Below are 21488 nucleotides of genomic sequence, written 5' to 3'. Positions count from 1 at the left end.
GCACTCATGGAACCAGCGGAGGTCGCAGTCGTAAAATGCAAAGGTCATAGTAAAGAGAACTTTCTGGAGGGAAGAGGTAATGAGGCTGCAGATCAGGCAGCAAAGAAGGCTGCAGGTTATAAACCAAGTTACAATTTGTTGTTGGTAGAGAAAACAGTTCATGAAATGCTTCCAAGATACGACAGGGAAAGACTTAGTTGTGATCAAGAAGAAGCTTCTCCACATGAAAAAACAGTTTGGAAGGAAAAGGGGGGCTGTGAAAGTTGAAGGAATTTGGCGGGTCCCAGATGGCAGACCTGTTCTCCCGCCCGGTCTGGTAGATGCCGTTCTGGAAGAGGCCCACGACCTGACACACTGCGGGAAACCACGAATGATGCAGAGAATGTTCAATATGCACACACTTTAATGTAAAATCAACAATTCGACCACACAAGGGCAAGTTTCCAGTTGCCCCCATGACAGGGCAAGAAAATTATAGATTTCACTGACATGATAGACAGGGTCAATGGGTTCTGATACCTCTTGGTGGCAGTGGATGCATACACTGGCAGAGAGAGAAATGGGGTACTTCTTGTCAAAGTGACAGGTTGACCTTTCCCTGAACCCGCCCACACCTGTTCCCCCCCCCCCCACCTCCCTTTCCTGCCTTTCCGGCCTTTCTCCCTTTCCCGCCTTTTTTTAAAAAGGAAGGGCAACAGTTACAAAACAGTTACAAAACAGTTTTGCCATAGTCCTGGCATAGCCATCTGTGGACAACATGAGTAGTTCTACATCCGTGATTGGTGAGACGGCTGTGACCGTTATAAGAGAATTGTGTGGGAAAAGTAGTTGAAAAATCCACGGTGTTTGTACAGCGTTCTCAGGCGTCACCTTCTGAGCCTTTGCAGCAAGAATGGTCTTTGGAGCCTTATAGTCAAACAGGGAGTTTTGGGTATGTGTTCCGTTACAAGACGGGGGAGCTGATTCTCTATCAGCGGGAAGAATCTTCCAGTGAGGGCCCTATGTTGTCGGCTACGATGTCTTCCAATGACTGGGGTGTCACGGAGTTAGCCGTGCTGCTTACGCACGCACACACACACACATTCATTCACACAAGCGCACAGCGCATAGGCAGCTATTTGCCGGCAATATTTGAATATCGTGGCTGACCTTCCGCTGTGTTGCATTTCATTCCCATACCGTGATTTGGTTCTTGCTTTTAAGCATTTCACACACCACTTTTTGCCATAGTCTCACATTGGATTACGTTGTAGCCGACATGCAAGGAATGGCCAACCGGCATTTATGTTACAATTGTTTCCACTCGCGTTAGCAATGCACTTCATATTGCCTCCCAGTATTACCTTCCGTCTCCTTAACATTGCCCAACATCCTCAAAGAATCACGCCTACACTATGGCTGTTTAAAACATCAAGGTCATTTCAAGGTTCCAGGCTGGACTACTGTAATTCTTTATTATCAGGGTGTCCAAACAACTCTTTAAGAAGCTTCCAGTTGATCCAAAATGCTGCAGCCAGAGTTCTGACAGGTATTGACAAAAGAGATCACATAACTCCTGTAATGGCGTCGCTTCATTGGCTGCCCGTTAAATTCAGAATAATTTTTAAAACCCTTCTTTTGACCTACAAGGTCCTCAGAGGCCTAGCTCCATCCTACCTGGAGGAGCTAGTGATACCTTATCAGCCCAATAGACCGCTCCGCTCTCAGAATGCTGGTCTACTTGTGGTTCCCAGAGTTTCAAGGAGTAGAATGGGGGGCCGAGCATTTAGCTACCAGGCCCCCCTGCTATGGAACCAGCTCCCTGTCCAGGTACGGGAGGCTGACTCCATCGCTACTTTTAAGATCAAACTTAAAACCTACCCCTTTAAAAAGCTTATTGTTGTTAATTCTGTAGTTCCAGTTACTATCATAGATAGACAAATTATCATACTTAGGGGGTCGTCTAATCGTTAGGTCACATTTTAGCTATGCTGTTATAGGCCAAGGCTGCCGGGGTCCGGAAACATGATCACCTGACAGGCCTCTGTCACCCCACTGGGTCATGGTTTCCTTTCCTCTCCTTTCCTCCTCCTCATCAAGCAGACTAGTTATGATGATTCCTGTGTAGTTTTTTCTGCTTCTCCCCCCCCTCCCCTCTCTATTTATTTACAGGTATCGCCGCCTTCGGAGCTGCATGATGACCTCCGGCCCCGCTGACCCATTGTATAGTGTATTTTTTGTGTGTGTTTCTGTGCTCTGTGCCTCTCCTCTCCTCTCCTCTCACTTTACCCACTAACCCAGCCGGCCAACAGCAGGAGGGTCCCCACATGAGCCTGGTCCTGCTCAAGGTTTCTTCCTGTTAAAGGGGAGTTTTTTTCCTTGCCACTGTTGCTTGTCTGGGGTTAGGCCCTGGGTTTCTGGAAAGCACCTTGAAACAATTTTGATTGTATAAGATGCTATATAAATAAAGATTGATTTGATTTGTTTCTGTCATTTATCAAAAGCATCAGTATTTCAGTGACTCACCAGCATGACATACTTCCTGGTTTTGGGGAAACCGTTGGACTATTCAATGTTTGTATTTATAGAGCGGTTTCAATCTATTTTAGCGGAGGTGTTTTTAGGGATCCCTAATAAAAAGGTACGCAGACACCTGTTTAATCAAAGCTCTGCACATTGGCAATTTCCAAATTTGTCGTCAATGTCAATTGAAGTATCCTAGTTATAAATTCCAGATACAAATATAGAAAATATTGAAACGACTGCAGGAATTACGGTTAGAGTCGGGAAATAGACGGTTAGAGGCCGGAATACTGTTAAAAAACAGACAGTTAGGCGGAAGTATTGTAGAAAGAAAAAGAGGATAGACAGTTAGAGTAAGGTGAAAAGTAAAGTGCTGTTGAGAAGAACTGGACAAAGTCAAAATAGCAGTTGTATTGTGTATACAGCACGTTCTGAAAAAAAAGATGACTCGAGATTTGAATACACCCTCCGATTGTGTTTTTGTGTGGGTTGGAAAAGTGCCAGAGTGAACGTGAATTAAAAGCTCTTTGTCCTTGGGAATTAACCCCCAGAGTGAAACCGGACCAACGAAGTTTGGTCTAGAACAGGCATGGGCAAACTAAGGCCCGGGGGCCACACGCGGCCCGTTAAACGTTTTAATCCGGCCCGCCAAACTTGAAAAATTAAATGAATAAACCTTGTTAATGTTAAATTTTCACTGCAATTCTGGTGTTTTCCCACTAGAAAAAAGACAGTCAGGAGGAGAGTGATGGTGATATCCTGAAGGATAACAGAACTTTCAGTGCTTTAAAATAGAAATGGTTATTAATTTTTTTTAAAAAGGCACATTTTATTCATTTGATTTTAAGTGTTTTAAGACTCATTCCAAAGTCAGATATTTTGTTGTAATGCTTTCTTCATTTTCATTTGAAATTAAAGCACATGTTTTCTCCATGTCCACCCAAGAGATGTGGTTTTTTTTCTCCAATGAGGTGAGGTTACCAAAGCACTCCATCCATCCATCTGCTCCTGGTCCGGCCCCTTTGTCAAATGTTAGAACCCATTGTGGCCCACGAATCAAAATGTTTGCCCCCACCCCTGGTCTAGAAGCTTGTTTCACTGAGGCATTGAGTTGACCGTTGGAGTCATTCACATTCAATCTCACTTGGGACCATAGTTAAATATGGAACTGGAGTGTGGTAAAGCGTGTTGGGATCAGGGAATGTTCTCCCTATCCCGGTCTGTGGAAGAACAGTGGAAGTGGACTCTTGATCAGGTGGTGAGTGGCATGAAAGAACAGGACAGGGAAAGAGAATTGGATGCAATAAAAAATTGTGGAAGGAAGCTCAGAAGCAAAAGGTACTTCCCCTCCAGAGGTGAAGGTTAATTTAGCTGAAGCATTGTGTAAGTGGGAGTCAGAAACTCACACTAGATTACAAGATCATTTGGATAATCCAAAATTAGGTTTTATAGCAGAAGAATCATGGCAAAAACAGGGTAAGGAGGTAGAAGATAAGCGTCGAAGGATACATGTTGTGGCTGTGGCAGGTGCAGCAGTGCACTATTGCAGATCTAGGGGGGTCACACGAGTGCCCAATGTAGAGAAAGCCTTCATTAGAAGATCCAAACCAGACACTGACATTTAACACCACTCTTTACCCATCATTACCTACTACCACTTCCCCACCCCCGTATCAATTGCCAGTTTTGACTATTAACAGTGGTCAGTTAGATGTGGACAGAGATGAAGAACTGCAGGAGTTACGTGAGACAGTGTGTGAACTTCAGAGACAGGTTAGAAGGATCAAACAGAGACAGGAAGAGATTGGAGATAAGTTAGGAAAAAATGAATTTAGAGAAGAATCCCAGGTGGTTCGCCCTAAAATCTGCCAACAAACTATATTTAAAAAACAGGACAGTCAAAAATCTACATTAAATGTCTTTAAAACACTTAGCAATCAACTAAAACAAGTGAAAAGAGCTGATCTCTCTCAGGAGGATTTGCCAGGGCTGAGCGCAGGGAGGAGAAGGCAAGATTGATTTATGGCAGTGATAAAGAGGAGAGTGAGAGTAAGGCAGACACCCTCAAACTGCCGGGTACATTTATTGGGAAACTGGAGCTTCAGGAGCCTGTTGAATCTCAGACAGAATTATATGTAAAAGATCCAGGTTCAAGTATGGAAAATTATGAATCAGAATCAGGGGAAGATAGTGAGTGTGAGTATAGAGGTTTACCGTTGACAGGGGCCATAAACAATAAGGAGGTGGGTCAAATAGGAGTACATACGCGGAGTAAGGGGCCCGTTTCAGAAAGACCACAGCTACAGGCCCCTCTGATACAGAAAACAGGACAGAACCGGTATATGTTCCATTTGCTATCACAGATATTAATTGTTTAGTGGATAAGATGCCCCCACCCGCAGAGGGAGGCAGCAAGTGGATGTACAGGCTTTTTAGTTTAACACAGAGCATGCAGTTGGCGATGGGAGACCTTAGAGGAATTTTAGGGAGACAAGTGTCTCTCTGGGATTTGGATAAAGTTGAGGTACCAGCAGGCATTAAAGACAGACCTAATGCTGCACGTTTTGGGCCTTGTGCAACCAGGGTTGGTGAAGCTATGAGACAGATATTTCCGATATCTCCAGGAGCAATGCAGAACTTAAGATTTAAGTGGGAGGAAAGTGAGTCGGCACATGGGTTCCTTATGAGGTGTAAAGAGGAATGGATGTGTGCCACAGGGTGCCATCCTGGCTCAGATAATCGACACACCACTTTGTTCCATCAGGCAATAATTTTAGGACTTCCACAATTAGTGAAAGAAGCCATGGAAGGAAATCCTGACCTTCCAGGCAGTACAGCAGATGTCTGGGAGAGACACCTTTCACACCACATCAACAAATTTAAGTTAAACAAGAGGGAAAGAAAGAGGAGGTGGTGACAGCGCAGGAACAGCTCCTAAAAATGCAGTTAGATGAGGCACTGAAAAAGCTTAATGATAAACACAAGGAAGAGAAACAGATGGTTCAGCGGTTTCCTCGGCAGGTGCAGCCAGATCTGTTAGGTCCGCACCAAGATTTTGCTCTGATAAACCCGTATTGGGTCAGTCCTAGGGGAGGCATGTGTGGGAGACGTGGCGGCAGGGATACGGCTTGATAGGTGGGTACTTAGGCCGAGATCAGTGTCACGCCTGCAAAGGGTATGGTCATTGGCAAAGGGACTACCCAGAGGTACCAGGCAGTGTTCCACCATCTCATGGAATTTATCACCGGAGCCGATCTCATCTGACACCGTCGAGCTTGTGGGGTTCTCAGGGAGCCCGGAGAGACTGCCGTTTTCTGTGCCATTAGTGACTCGTTTTGCTGGACAGACTGTGTTGCACCCTTTTTTGATTTCACCACATTGCCCTATCAACCTGTTGGGATGAGATCTCCTGGTGAGGACAGGAGCAGCTATTCTGTGTGGAGATAAAGGTCGTGTGGTGCAATTTCCTAATGGACTGAAATTAAACTGCTGTATTCCACACCAAGGTGTGAAGGGACAAATGCTGATGAGTCCGACACCCTCTCCAGAACAGGGGGTGTGGGCGGACATTTATTGGGGAGAACTTGAGCCTGAGACCTCACCTGGTGTCGGTGTTGTGGCACTGTTTCAGAGCTGGAGGCCCTGGTTGTCGATGCTAGGTCCCTTTGCCCCGCCAGTCGATCCCTATCATGTCACCCTATTTTACGACCGTGAGAATAATGAGGTGTATCAGGATGCGTTTAGAGAAAAGTTATAGGGAAATATCTGGATGATTACATCACCGTGTTTGTGTGTTGGGCCTGAAGGTGTGGCTGCACAGGTCGACTTTGCTGAACAAAATGAGTGGTATGAGAGACTGTAAAGGAAATGTTGTCATTTCTGGGTCTCACGAGCTATAGTAGACATTTTATTCTTACATATTCAGAAAAGACTACGCCCCTACGTGCAATGGTGAATGAACAGGGAATGCGTAATTTGACAGCTCGGTTAACATGGACAACTGAGGGAGAGAAAGCATTCATTGCCCTTAAACAGGCACTCACCACAGCTGCACATTTGGCAGTTCCAGATTATAAAGAGCCTTTCTTTTGGATGTTTCTGAAGGAGAACATACAGTAAATGGTGTTCTCTTTCAGAAAAAAGGGGGTGAAAGGAAAGTATTAATGTATGTAAGTATATATGCTGGACCCCATTGAAAACAGGCAGCCACCGTGTGTAAGGCATGTAGCAGGGGTAGCAAACTTTTACAAAACAGCACATTTAGTGATGGGTCATGCTCTGACAGTTCTTACAACACATAGTGTGGTATCACTGGTCAGCTCAGCAGCTTTCACATGACCTCACTTAGGCAGACCAGGATGGACAAGATTTTAACTGCACCACAACATACCTACACTCATGAAGGGATCAATATGGCAGATGGTATGGGAGAGGGTGAATCACACAGATGTGAGGAGAAAGTGAAGAAAGGTGAAAAAATCAGAGTAGACCTCAAGGCGGAGCCGTTAAAGGATCCAGATGAATACTATTCACAGACGGCTGTTGTTTCAGACACACATAGGAGAGGCTGAAAGCTGCCTAAGCAATAGTTAGAAAATCGAAGTGGAAACTGTAAAGATAACAGGTAAAGAGTCAGCACAACTTGCAGAATTGAAGGCAGATATTAGAGCATTAGAAATATCAAAGGGAAAGAGAGTGACCATTTATACAGCGTATGTAGTGAGAGTGATTCACTTAGAACTTTGTCAATGGTTGCGGGCAGGTTTTTAACACAGCCTCAGGCTCTCTTATAAAAAAATGAGGCAACTGACAAAGGCACTCATGGAACCAGCGGAGGTCGCAGTCGTAAAATGCAAAGGTCATAGTAAAGAGAACTTTCTGGAGGGAAGAGGTAATGAGGCTGCAGATCAGGCAGCAAAGAAGGCTGCAGGTTATAAACCAAGTTACAATTTGTTGTTGGTAGAGAAAACAGTTCATGAAATGCTTCCAAGATACGACAGGGAAAGACTTAGTTGTGATCAAGAAGAAGCTTCTCCACATGAAAAACAGTTTGGAAGGAAAAGGGGGGCTGTGAAAGTTGAAGAAGGAATTTGGCGGGTCCCAGATGGCAGACCTGTTCTCCCGCCCGGTCTGGTAGATGCCGTTCTGGAAGAGGCCACGACCTGACACACTGCGGGAAACACGAATGACAGAGAAGTGTTCAATATGCACACACTTTAATGTAAAATCAACAATTCGACACACAAGGCAAGTTTCCAGTTGCCCCCATGACAGGGCAAGAAAATTATAATTTCACTGACATGATAGACAGGGGTCAATGGTTCTGTACCTCTTGGTGCAGTGGATGCATACACTGGCAGAGAGAGAAATGGGGTACTTCTTGTCAAAGTGACAGGTTGACCTTTCCCTGAACCCGCCCACACCTGTTCCCCCCCCCCCACCCCCCCACTCCCTTCCTGCCTTTCCGGCCTTTCTCCCTTTCCCTCCCCCCTTTTTTAAAAGGAAGGGCAACAGTTACAAAACAGTTACAAAACAGTTTTGCCATAGTCCTGGCATAGCCATCTGTGGACAACATGAGTAGTTCTACATCCGTGATTGGTGAGACGGCTGTGACCGTTATAAGAGAATTGTGTGGAAAAGTAGTTGAAAAATCCACGGTGTTTGTACAGCGTTCTCAGGCGTCACCTTCTGAGCCTTTGCAGCAAGAATGGTCTTTGGAGCCTTATAGTCAAACAGGGAGTTTTGGGTATGTGTTCCGTTACAAGACGGGGAGCTGATTCTCTATCAGCGGGAAGAATCTTCCAGTGAGGGCCCTATGTTGTCGGCTACGATGTCTTCCAATGACTGGGGTGTGTTGAAACTGATCAAACCGAGAATGGTGTGTGTGACTGAAGAAGGCTGTGAAGAAAGAAACAACACAGAACAGAAACCTTCCACAGAACAAACATTTGTGAGCATTTGGTTGACGAAAACCTCGGGTACGGGAAGATGGTTCTATCGTGCTAGCTACAAGATGCAGATGGAAGAGATGTCAGGGAAACCGAGACAGTATTTTGTCTTGGATCTTTTTAGCTCAGACTGTGGGGTTTTCAGCAACGTGTTGACTCTACCTCTTGCAGCATGGATCGAAAAGATGCATGAAATGGATGATAAAATCACAAAATTTTTTCACCATTGTCGTCTTTGGAACAACACTGTGGTGACGAAAAAAAGAGTCCTCCCTCGTGTAAGCCCACACCCATATCTCAAATGTATAAAAGACGTTGGTCTGAACCATACGTTACCCACTACTGGAGTGAAACACTAAGGAGAGCATGTCTACCAACAGAAGCGTCAAGAGCGGATCTGACACTCCGAGCAATTCCTATCTGTGGGATGAGGATGAGACACAAGCGGAACGCCCTCAACGTCGGCTTCGGCCTCGCAGGCTGGACTTTGACTCACTCATCCAACGCTTGGATCCCACGGATTCTAAGGAGTCTCTCACTCCTTGGCTAAGCCCTCCACCAACCCCACCCCTCGGACGCTCGGCATCGGATCCTGGGGTGTCCAGTCCTCACTCACCCTCACTGACACCACCCGTCAGAGACTCAGCATCACTTCCAGAGCTGTCCGAGTCTCTTCTCCAAGGCAGAGATCCTGCGCCGTCTCCGGCTTCTTCTTCATGTCCAGGTTCTCCAATCTCTGTGAGCGGTGTGGAGAGTCTTTCACGCTCACAACCCCTGATCTGCCTTTGCCCGACGACGCATCGGATCTCCCCGGGGTGTATGTAACGGTGCTGACCAGCTTGACGGCTGGGCATCTGAATTCTTTGGTCTGGTAAAAAAAGGCGTTCTTCATCTACTTAGCGTCGTCCTGGACCTGTACAAGGGTGAGGTTTGCAACGGATGTCGGATCGACCACCCCAGCCAGCGCCAACACCAGTGTTTGGATGTGATCGAACCGGGTTTCTACCGCAACAACTTTTACATGTTGATGAAAAGACTCTACACACCCAAGTTCATTCCTGCTATTCAAAATTTCCTGAAAGCGTGCGGTGTCAACGCTGACTACGTGAAAGTCAAGATCGCCGCAGAGACCCTTTTGTTCGAGCTGAAATCCAGCGAATTAATCTACACTCCCATCCAACAAATGTACGAGAGTATCGCCGACAACGACAGCGAGATTAAACAGGAACATCTGGACACGGTGACTCAGTACTGGACTGAAAACACTTATATCTGAAAACACCAAACCATTTTCAGGACTATCTGTACTTTCACATTACAAATGTTACAAATGTATTTGCTCATGTTACTCACAAAATGTATTTACTCATGTTACTCACAAAATGTGTATGCTAAAGATTTCTTAACAGCTAATAAAAATAAATACCTCTCAAACGAGCATCCCTTCTCATTCTGTTTTCAACATGTCTGAGACACGCTTCATGGAAAAAAGTGTACTATGATCCCGCGCATCCCGGTAGCCTCGGTGGTGTAGAGCGGCTCCATAAGGGGGTGCAAGAAGAAATGGGAAAGACGGTTCCTCGAGAAAATGTTAAAACATTTCTACAGGGACAGGACGCTTACACTCTACACAAACCGGCCAGGATACATTTTCCAAGAAACAGGGTTTTCGCCCCCCGCCCTTTAAACCAATTTCAAGCGGACCTGTGCGATATGCAAGCCCTGTCGGAGCATAATGACGGATATAATTATTTATTAACGGTCATAGACATATTTTCCAAAAAAGCTTACGTCAGGGCTCTGAAGAGAAAATCAGCGGCTGAGGTGGTAAAGGCGTTTGAATCCATTTTTGAGTCAAGTCAGACGCCTGAAAAAAAAAACTGATGCGGGGAAAGAATTTTTTAACAAGAGTTTTGAAGCTTTGATGAGAAAACACAATATCGTTCATTTTTCCACCGCCAGCCACCTTAAGGCCTCTGTGATTGAAAGATTTAATCGTACATTAAAAGGTAGAATGTGGAGATATTTTACAGCAAACAACACTCTGCGATACACCGACGTCTTACAAGACTTGGTGAAAAGCTATAATCACAGTTATCACAGCAGTATCAAGATGACCCGCTGAGGTAACCTCGGAGAACACTTTAAAGTGTTTCAAAACTTGTACGGTAAATCTGAAAACCGACGGAAGGTTGAAACCAAGATGAATTTCAAGAAGGGGGACCTAGTTAGAATTTCAAAACTGAGAGGAGTGTTTGATAAAAAATATGAACAGAGTTTTACGAACGAGGTGTTTACGGTATCTGAACGCATCCCTCGCGACCCTCCAGTGTACAAGTTAAAAGATTACGATGGAGAACCCATCCAGGGGTCATTTTATGAGCCAGAGCTACAAAAGGTAACGATGGGGAAGACAGACTTTTCCACGTAGAAAAGATTCTGAAGCATCGCGTCGTCAGGGGTGAAAAGCAAGTCTTTGTAAGTTGGAAAAACTGGCCGGAGAAATTCAACAGCTGGATCAAAGCCGCAGATTTAAAGAACGTATAAAAATCAACTCGCGATCGCAACGGATATCATTTCATCATGTACGGTCCGAAGGACGAGGGTTTTTTTATTACCCTACCCTCCAACGCCAGCGTCGATGTTTTTAAAGAAAACACGAGTTCCAGTTACCGCGTGGATTTGCCTCAACATATCGATTTAGAGGGAAGCTGGGAAGTAGCTTTAACGCAGATTTCATACCCGCACACCTTTTATCACCTTTATCAGGAGGATGCCTACTTTTACTGGAGGGAAAACCTCAAGAACCGGCCACGGAGAGCGAGGTGCATCGTCAAGAGATGAGAGAAATCATATTTCAACGCCATCTCAGCCTTTAGATTCGAGATGGACGGACAATTTAGAAGAATAAAGTCTGATATTTACCTCGTCTATGACAGTCTTCTGAAAAGATTTGATTTCCAATCGGGAGGTAAAACCCACGTACTCTTCGAAGGACCCCTGGCATATTTGATGGGTATGAAATCAGGGGAATGGTTTACGTTTGACCAAAGGTATGCGTACTATCCCTGCGATTTACGAGCTGGGTTTTATCACATGTATTGTTACAGCGACGTAGTTGCACCGCAGATGGTCGGCGACGTTTATGCGCCACTTTTGAGAACGATTGATGTAAAAGGAACGTTCGGTGAAATCGTCACACAGTATTTCAATCCTGCTTACTATTTACCGGTGTCCAAAAACCACATTGAAAACATTCAGGTGGAGATAAAAACGGATCAAAACAAACCGGTAAAATTTTCATACGGCAAGACTATCGCGACTCTCCACTTTAGACCTAGAACTTGAACCCCAGGGTTATATATATTCCAATCGCCCGCGTCCTCATCATTCATTTTCAGGAGGCTGATCAGCTATCCACACACAAAGTGTTCAAGGCTAAGAGAAAAATAGAGAAAAAGAAAATGGCTCGGGTAGGTTTGAGAGAAGATCCTCACCGATTTGTACAATATTATGAGAGTCAAGTAGGGGGGAATTTGCCGGGGTTTTACGGTGCACCGGTCATGTACGGTCGGGGGATAGGATCTTTGTTTTCTAAATTATTTCGTTTCGTCAGCCCTTTGGCCAAGAAAGGTTTCGAAATAGCTAAACCTCATCTTAAAGCCGCTGCGAGTAACATCGCCTCCAACGCCGTCAAACACGTGATGGAACGGTTCGCCGGTGATCAAGAAGATGATCAAGAGATGAAGCAAGAAGGATCCGGGGGCATTATGGTGTTGTCGCGTAGGAAGAGAAGACGACCCCCCGGAGAACGCATCCCCTCGAGCTTTAATAAACAGCCGTTCGGTAAAAGGAAGAAATCAGTTGCAAAAGGCCGTCGTGTGAAGAAGAAGTCCGTCCGGAGCTCTGATATTTTTTAAGAATATCTTTTCTTTGAGAAAAAAGAAAATGGCTCTAGTACATCAGAAATCTCCAGAGTGTACTCTGGCCGAATTGGATTTATTTTCAGCACCTATGACGCAGCTGTCTATCGATGAAAAAACCTACACGGAAATTTCTCCCCTGTCAGCCATCACCGACGGGGGACCCATTGAGTTTTTCATCCCCGGAGACGGGGACCGGTATCTGGATCTGAACGACACTCTGTTGCATCTCCGTGTAAAAATCACCAACCCTAACGGATCGAACCTAGCTAATGACGCAGCGGTGGGTCTTATCAATTATCCTCTAAATACAATTTTCAGTCAATGCGACGTGACCCTGGGGGATCGACTCATCTCTCAGTCGAGCGCTACCCACCCCTATCGCTGCATGATTGAGACCCTGCTCAACTTTTCACCGGACACGCTCTCCAGTCAGTTTACCGGGGGTCTTTTTTACAAAGATACCGCCGGGTCAGTGGACTCTATCGTGCTCGTGAACGGTCCAAATAAAGGGTTAACGAGGAGAGCCGCGTCCACAGCCCGTTCCAGAGAAGTACACCTGCTCGGTCCTCTCCACGGGGACATCTTTTTCTGCGAGAGACTATTGCTCAACTCTGTCGATTTGAGAATTAAACTGACGCGAGCCAACGATGCTTTCTGCCTCATGGGGGCGCGTGACTCTGCTTTTAGCCTAAAAGTACTGGGGGCTTCCCTATTTGTTAAAAAAGTAGCCGTGTCCCCTGCAGTCAGGTTAGGTCACGCCGCCGCCTTAATGAAGGGCAACGCTCTCTACCCCCTTTCACGCGTTAATGTGAAAACTTACTCTATTCCGGCAAACTCTAGGGTTTGCAACCAGGAGAATCTGTTTCTGGGTAGCATACCAAAGTACGTGGTTCTGGGTATGGTACACCACGAGGCTTTCACAGGAAGACGAGACCTGTCGCCTTTTAATTTCAGACACTATGACATCGAATACCTGGCTCTCTGTCAGGACGGCCGGCAAGTTCCGGCTAAAGCTTTCCAACCCGATTTTAACAACGGGGTGTCCGTCAGAGAATTCTACAACATGTTCCTGGCTACCGGGAGACATCTCAAAGATTTACCCCTGAGTATCAGCCGTGATGACTTTAATGACGGCTACTCTCTGTTTGTGTTTAATCTCAATCCGAGCGATGACAACGACGCACTGTCTACCGTCTCAAACGGAAACCTCAGGCTGGAGTTGAGATTTAGAACACCCCTGCCGCACACCGCGCGACCTTATCGTCTACGCCTGTTACGATTCTATTCTGGAGATCAACGCCAAGAGGCAGGTGCTGGTGGACTATTATTAAAAGATGGACAACGTTCAACTAGAGAACCTTCTGCATAGCCTGCTGGGAGATGTGTTTTGCGGGGTGTGGGCGTCCGATCAACTGCCCATGCTGAATCCCTCTTTTAGAACCCCGGCCTACTTTATCGTCAACACACATCCGGCTCACATGCCGGGGGAGCACTGGTTAGCTTTGACGCTGGAAAATGGTGGCATAGCCACCTTTTTTGATTCTTATGGATTTCCGCCGGACTTTGATCACTACCCTCCGAGCATCTTACAGTTTCTGGAAAAACGTTCTAAAAACATTGAGTACCACGACGTTCAGTTGCAGCACCACATGTCGACGGTCTGCGGACAACATTGCATCTATTACCTCTGTCACCGCGCGTGCGGGCTATCTTTTGATCAAGTACTGTCTTTGTACAATGATGATGTAATAAAGAATGACTTCATGGTGTACGACTATGTGAGGAAATATCAGCGCTGTATTAGAAATAAAATCAATGGTCCCTCCAAGCAGGGGTGTTGTTTTTTGCAATGTTTTAAAGATTTTTAAAGTTTTTGAATGAATGACTGTACGCTCGAAAAAATGTTTAATAAACGCTTTATTGGTAAAAGACAAAACTTTGTGTATTACATTTATTCACGATGAAATGTTAATCCAACGCGGGGGGTCATTTGTTCGTCTTCTAGTTTTTGACGGTAGATCCGCAGGTGTTTCAGAGTCTTGAGATCCGATCGCATCCATCTTGAGGAGTCGGTATTGATTACGCGCTTGTGGGTTACTTATAGAAGACAAAGGGATGTTTAATTCTGAGAGAGTATTTAAAAAATGTGTCCATCCGGGAGGTTCAGAACCCTCTGATTTTTTCTTTTTAAAAGGAAACAAGAGTCGTTTGAATAGATCGATCATGTGAGACCCTTTTACAACGTTGCCCCGGTACACAAATTCCCCTTTTGTATTCCAAACATCGTGACGGTCGGATAATTTCTTTAAGACGTATTCGGCGTTCTTGCGATCTCGCGGTGGGAGGCTCTGCAACACGTCGTCGATGATGCTATCGGACGTCCGTACGTCCGTCCCAGAATCTGCCTCTGCCTCCGTCTTTGTCAGATTCTCTGTCAGATTCTCTGTCTGATCCTGCTTCACAAAGGTCAGATATCTTTGCAGTAACGCGTTATATTTTTTAATTTTTTCATGAGAGCTCAGCCCCTGCTCGTTTAAGATGGCTCTCATCCTAGCATCCAAATCGTCCTCCGCGACATCTCTGATGGACTGGGAGGGTCGCGTCAGGCGGTTGAGTTGATGAGGGGTGACGAGAAACATTTTTTGGGCCTTTTTCAAAGTCATTTTCGTATCAATCCTCCGACGAGGTTCCCGATCAAAGGTACCACCGCTGAGAGGAGAGGTAAAAGAAATCCGCCGCCCGTCTGCTTCTTTAGAACCTGTTGCTTCCTCTTTAAACTGGTTCTTTTATCAGCCAACAGTTTGATAATTTTTTTCTGTCTCTTCAGTTTTTAAATTGAGAAGGAGTCAGGGGGACGTTTCCTTTTAGAAGATTTAAAGAAATCTCACACAGTGTCTGGATAAAATCCGGGGAGCTGTGAATAAGAATGTCTCTACTACGTTTCTTGGGTGTGGCACGGTACAGGGCCCTTCAGCAGGGGTGCGTTTCTTTTATACGCGCTGACATGATGATCTACGTCGACGCTCTGGGGATGTAAACGGCCGCTTGCTGGTGAGGAAGTACACCCGTCCTCAGTCTGTACGGATCTGGGCAGACGGGGGTGAGATCCACTATTAAATACCCGTGAGGGTCTTTTGTGGCGTCTTCAAAACTCTCCAAGAAAAATGTCTTTTGTGATGGAAAAATCTGATGAGCCAATATATTCATTTGTAGTTTATCCCGTGGGTTTTTAAACATGACCAAATAATTGCTGTTCAAACTGATGGTCCGACTGTGTTTACCCTGGTGAAACACGTTTTGAGTCAACATCATAACGCTCATGTTTCTGTGGTGGCGATACTGTGTAAAAATCTTTACCACTTCAGGATGGTCAGAGGCTTGAAAAATAACATCGTCCAAAATAATCAAATGCTTTTGATCAGGAGGAAACAGTGTTTCATCTTCAAAAGAATCAGGCAGACCTTTGACAAATTTAATGTTTTTAATCATCTTTTGCAGTTCAGTGTACATAGGTTGAAAAGAGGTATAAATCCACACGATATTGTCAGGTACAACATTTATTACACGGTCACAGTTTTCCAATACATTTTTTACAAAATAGGTCTTTCCACACCCGCTCGGACCCACGATTAAACAAGAAAAAGGAAAGATAAACCTAGGATCAAATTCAATTTCCTGCATTTCTAATACCCGAAAGGCAGAGTTGTTCCGTCAGCAAAGAGTCGTCTTTTGTCATACACCACCCTAAATTTTTTATCAAATGACACATTTCTCAATGCAAAACCCTTTTTATCACGTCTGATGCTGTGTTGACGGATCTCGATCGTGTTTCCCTCTTGTTTATTACTCAGGTAACCCTCCACCAGCTCTCTGACACTGTCAAAGCTCACACGCTCACAACATTCCCGGGTCTGAGTGATACCTTTCACACGCATGACGACTTTCTTTTTATTTCGTGTTTGGTACGCGTAACTCTTGGGACCCGCCGCTGCAAACTCTTGAATGCTGTCACCATCCAGTTCATCCGTCAGGTCACCTAAATAGTTACCCAGCTCTAGAGGTTTCTCACCCTCTTTGACCAGATAGATTAAACTATCTGTGTCGATGTAAAACACTCTGTCTTGTAGTTTTTCCAGATAACTGTACAGCTTCAGTCGTGCGTGTGCTGTGGTGAATGCTGCAATAAAAACATTACTCTGTTTACCTGGGGGTTGAACGTACCTGTCGGTGTATTTCCACCTGATGAGAGCTCTGTTGCTGTGGAGAACGGAAAAGTATTCGACTTTGTATTTACCTGAAAACATGTAACTAAAGAATTCTTTAGGATCTGAGACAATGGTGGTTTTAAACAAATTATCTCTCTGTGCAAACTTTCCCCACAAACTGTTGAGACACAATTTAGCAACCTGTCTTTTCACAGGATTGGTCTCGATTTTGCCAGCATCTAAAAGAATGCCCTGATGCTCCTGATAGTCCCTGATGTATTTTTCCCTGCTCTCTCGGTCCGTCGCCTCAGCGGGGTAACCCGAGGCTTCCTGCTTTCCTTTCAAAAAGGTGTGTATGTAGTCGGTAAACACAGTGTCGCTGCTCTTGTCAAAGTGCCAGACTTCTGTAATTTTACCCACCCTGTACCCCACCTCCAGAGCTTTGATGAATTCAACGGTGACCCAGACCCCCGTCAGAGCTCTGCCCTCATCGTCGTGTTCGCAGGGGCCACCCTCATTGTTAGTTTCGGCACAGGTGCGACACAGTGTAAAGAGTAATTTACCTCCCTCACTTTTGTGCGGTAACACGGGGAATAAAAGACCTCGAGGAGGATACACAGTGGCTCTGATGAAGCCGTAGTAGCTGCGTGGGTCCTCGAAATCTTTGTAGATGATCACGGGGTGACCTAAGGGGTAAGAGCAAGTACTGTTGACAAACGGGTACAGTGAGGTGACATCAACATAGTGGATGGTTTCATCGGGCGCTGCCGTGTGTCGCAGTTTTAAAGCGCTCGTTCTACCTCCGAAAAGTGCTTTTCGGGGGTTGAGAGGCTCAGGAGCGTTAAAGCAACGGAGAAATTCTTTAACCTCCGTGCATGTTGTTTTCATCTGGTTCCACGTGTGTTCTCTCATGACTACAACACGAACCCCATGTGTGGTCTGTAGCTCACTCACCCTCTTCTCACTTTTGTAGTGCAGTTCACCAAAGGTGACGCCTCTCATATCGCACTGTACTGTGGGATCAAAGCAACTGGGACAGCCGTGGTAAAAACATCCATGAAATTCCCAGACATGTTTTACACCGTCAATCTCAGCATATCCGTCTACGAAAAATGCACCAATCTGTTTTTCACCCATGTTTAGAGCATGCTGTATAAAGATTTTTTCTTTGTGCATCAACCATTCTAACCATTGAACCGATGCGCTAGAGAATCTTTTGCTCTGATTCAAATAGTTGTGAGGGCAGGGGATAGCCAGAGTGTTAGGAGTCAGATAATTGGTGCGAAACACCTTCATACAGGCTCCGGCTATGGTGATAGAACCAAAAGGGTCTACCCCCGTCTCACCTAGGAACTGATCTCTAAATTTAAGACTGCCCTGGGTGAGAATGTCAACATCATTTTTGCAGTACAGCGAGGCCTCCTTTTTGAAGTCAAAGGTACCTCGGCTGACCTCGTTGTACCACGGGTCAAATTCTTCCCGTTCGCGCACCGTCATGCGATCTACGCCGTAGTCGGACGGAACGGGATAGGGCCCCACGTAATTGAGGTGAATTTCTGAGCTAAATTTGTGTGGGAAATACCCCTTGGTCTTGTCAGTGAATCCTAAGGCTTTGGGCATAGCGCTGAGACGCATGGGGAGAAATGACAGGGAATCTATGAATTTGAGACCATAATGGGATTCCTCAAAACTGAGGATTTTACTCCCGTTCATCAGAATCTGTTGTGGCGTCACATCCAGTTCCAACATACCTTTTAACACCAGATAACTGTCAAACCCCTTGGCATTATGGGCTATAAAGATGTTCTGTTTGTATCGTGGCTTCCTGAAATGCAAAATAAACATTTTAGCACAGTCAAGACCATAAAAACCTTCTCTTCCTTTGGATGTTTTTGTATGCACTAAAAAAGGAACATGCTCTCCATTTTGACCCACAAATGTTTCAAAATCATAAAAAACCAAATCAGGATGTGAGATGTCTGGTTGGAGGGTAGGAATGTAACAACTATGATCGACTTTAGAGTCGCTCTGCAGTTTTTCACCACAGATTTTACATTTTTTCACCGCACAGCGATGCTTTGCATCGTCTAACGACACAATTGACACTGTAGTATAGTTCGCATCGTGCGCATTTTTTGATTCGGTCGCAGAGGCTGGACTTTCTGCTTGAACCGACCAATTTGTGTCTGGTGAAACAAGAGGGTGAGCGACACGTTCTGTTACAGTCAGAGCAAACCACTGTGTTGAACCCTTCTGTGGGGCAGGCAGGATCGTTGCACACTGCGCAGTAACCTTTACAAAAGTGGGTATAGGGGTGCTTAAAAGTCTTGTAACAATAATTACAGACTGACGACCCCAGGAAGGCTTTGAGATTTTTTATCCCATAATAGTGATTTTGTAGTAAAAAGAGAAACAACTGATTGGAACGATCAGAGAATTTTGTCTCATAATGTGAGAGGGGTTTACTGTGGCATGTTCTGTAAAACACAACAATTTTACGCCCCAGAATATTTTCAAATTTACCAATGTCACTGAAAGTGACGGGGGTCTCATCATTTAAACCAGCCTGATGCTGCAACTTCCTCGCAATATCAAGGCATTCTCTTTCAGTAAGTTTCGGGTAGATAACGTGAGCTAGACTGATGGCGAAGCAAAGCTGGTTGTCTCTGTTGTCTACGATAAATAAGTGACGTCTTTTTTTGTCAATGATTTCACAGTCTAGAGTTTTCTCCATCTTACGTTTGGCACCTCCTCCTGGGTTCTGCACCACGTGAAGGATGAATTCTATATTCTCATCCGATGAAATGATACCGTTTGACTGCACAATCCGATCTAGCATTCCATTAAAAGCCGGTAGAATATTTTCACCTTGTTCATCCACAGCAACTGTAACATGATTGTGTACGTTTTCACCCACCACCTCCAACTGTATTAAATCATTGCGACTACTATGTCGTCTGGCAACATCCACCAATTCGCTGATAACCCCTGTTACATCTCGATAGAATGTTGCAATGTCAGGCACATTTCCCCGAGTGGGAATGTTAAAGGAGCGTCTTGTTCTCCATGTGTTAAAATCATTAAAAAACTCTCACCCCGCTCAGGAGAGAGATCGGATGGATTTTCTCCTAGCCCTCCTCCCCCTTGCTGAGGAGAAAGTTTAGGAGGCCATGTGTGTAAGGGGTGAGGGGCTGCTCTCTGACCCCCCTTCTCCTGGCCTCTCATCCTGTTCAGGAGGCGGGTTAGGAAGAGCCGATTGTGTCTCTGCTGAATCCGTCTCTGATCTGATTGTTACCGCGTGTAAGACATGATCACTTTGCGTGTGGAGAGCTGATGAAGGAGAATGATTTTCAAACTCTACTGCATTAACTGCATTAAGGTTTTCGAGGGCATCATTTATGAGTTGTAAGGTGTCAAGTTCTAGGACGTTTTCATTTTGCTCTGCTGCGTTAGGGCTTCGGGAGCATCAATTATCGCTTCTGTAAATTGTAAATTTATTGAATGGAGATTGGAATTTCACTTAATTGATCAACAGCTATTTGTAAAGCATTCGGTACTTGATTAAAATATTCAACATTGAAATCCTCATCCATATCTTAAACAAAAGACAGAAAAAGGAAAAAAAAAATTACAGCTTTTTCAACACTGTTTTAGTACACCTTTGGTTACAATTGGAGGAAACAATATACCGTATGACATTATTGAAAATCTCCAGCACTACCTTGTCTTGGGGGTGTTGGGAATGAATGTAGCAGCCTGTATCCCCCTCCACCCTGTCGAAGAGAGCGGTTGACGAACGCTCTCGTGGTGCTCGTGCTTTGTTGGGGATGATCGTTGCCCCCCGTATCCCCCTCCACCCTGTCGAAGGACGGTTCAGGAACGCTCTCGTTTAATCTCAACCCTGAATCTGTAATTAGATGAGAGATGAGTTATTATTTTTTATATATTATTATTATTATTAGTCAAGAAGATATAGTATAAAATATACCATCAAACAATCTCCTGACAATGTTAGACTTGTGTCTCTGGTTCCTACGTCTCCTTATCGGCCTCGCAGGTTCGAAAGGATCTGGTGAAAGGGAGAGTGGAGCTGCCGTGGGTGCCGCTGTAAGTACAGGGGTCAGAGTGGTACACGCTTGCCGTATTCTACGTCTCCTCGCAGGGGCAGAAGGTTCACGGGAGGGTGGAAAGGCCGTGGGAGTCACAGTGCTCAGAGAGGCGCACGTTTGAAGGTTCTGTTTTGATGGTTCTGTTTAGACAGAGGGGAAAATCGTTAAAATACAAATCATCAAAACGGCACATATTTTGTATATACTTCTAATCACAGATAAATATATTACCTTGTACAGTCGACTTCGGTCCTCCTGGCTGTCTCACACGTCTTCTGGAGAGTTTGTTCGTCTGCTTACTTGAGTCAGTCCCATGTTGAAGTGCCGAGGTTTCCCTCTCAATCTCAATTTCACCAATTTCAGTTACACAGCAATTTGTCCCCTGCACGGGGAGTGGGTTTTCAGAACACAGCAATGCTTTTACTGGTTTTTTCACTGCTTTCTTTTCTTGGTTGTCTTCGGATACCAATCTTTCAGCCCTGGCTAACAGATCTGAAAAATGTATCATAAAAAGTTATATTTCAGCAATCTATGAACAACTGACCTGTTCATATAAAAAACAAAACAAAAAAAACAAAAAAAAAAAACTGAGTTAATCATTTAAAAGAAAAGATACCAATGTCTGTGTTTGCGTGAGGGTTATTCCTTCAAAATCATCGGCGCGCTGACTTTAAAGATACAGAAAATTACACTTAAAAATCTAGAATAAAAATAGAACAACTTTCAGGTTAAAAAGATCACGGATTGCTTACCAGGATAAATTGGCTATATGGTGATAACTCTACTGTAACTTCTAAA

The 21488-nt window shown here is 44.9% G+C and overlaps 1 protein-coding gene across 1 annotated transcript in view; it reads left to right on the top strand.

Moving 5' to 3' along the window:
• Positions 1 to 2602: 2602 nt before the first annotated feature.
• The window catches only part of LOC130524190 (uncharacterized), a 43505-nt gene continuing 24619 nt past the window's right edge, over positions 2603 to 21488 (top strand). Inside the window, exon 1 of the mRNA XM_057030042.1 lies at positions 2603 to 2620. The gene's annotated coding sequence lies outside the window, so the exon portion shown is untranslated. The remainder of the gene's footprint in view (positions 2621 to 21488) is intronic.

This window comes from Takifugu flavidus, chromosome 4, assembly GCF_003711565.1.
Source record: "Takifugu flavidus isolate HTHZ2018 chromosome 4, ASM371156v2, whole genome shotgun sequence".
Taxonomy (NCBI): Eukaryota; Metazoa; Chordata; class Actinopteri; order Tetraodontiformes; family Tetraodontidae; genus Takifugu; species Takifugu flavidus.
The sequence above is the reverse complement of the archived record's forward strand: the minus strand, read 5'-3'. Positions and strand labels throughout refer to the sequence as shown.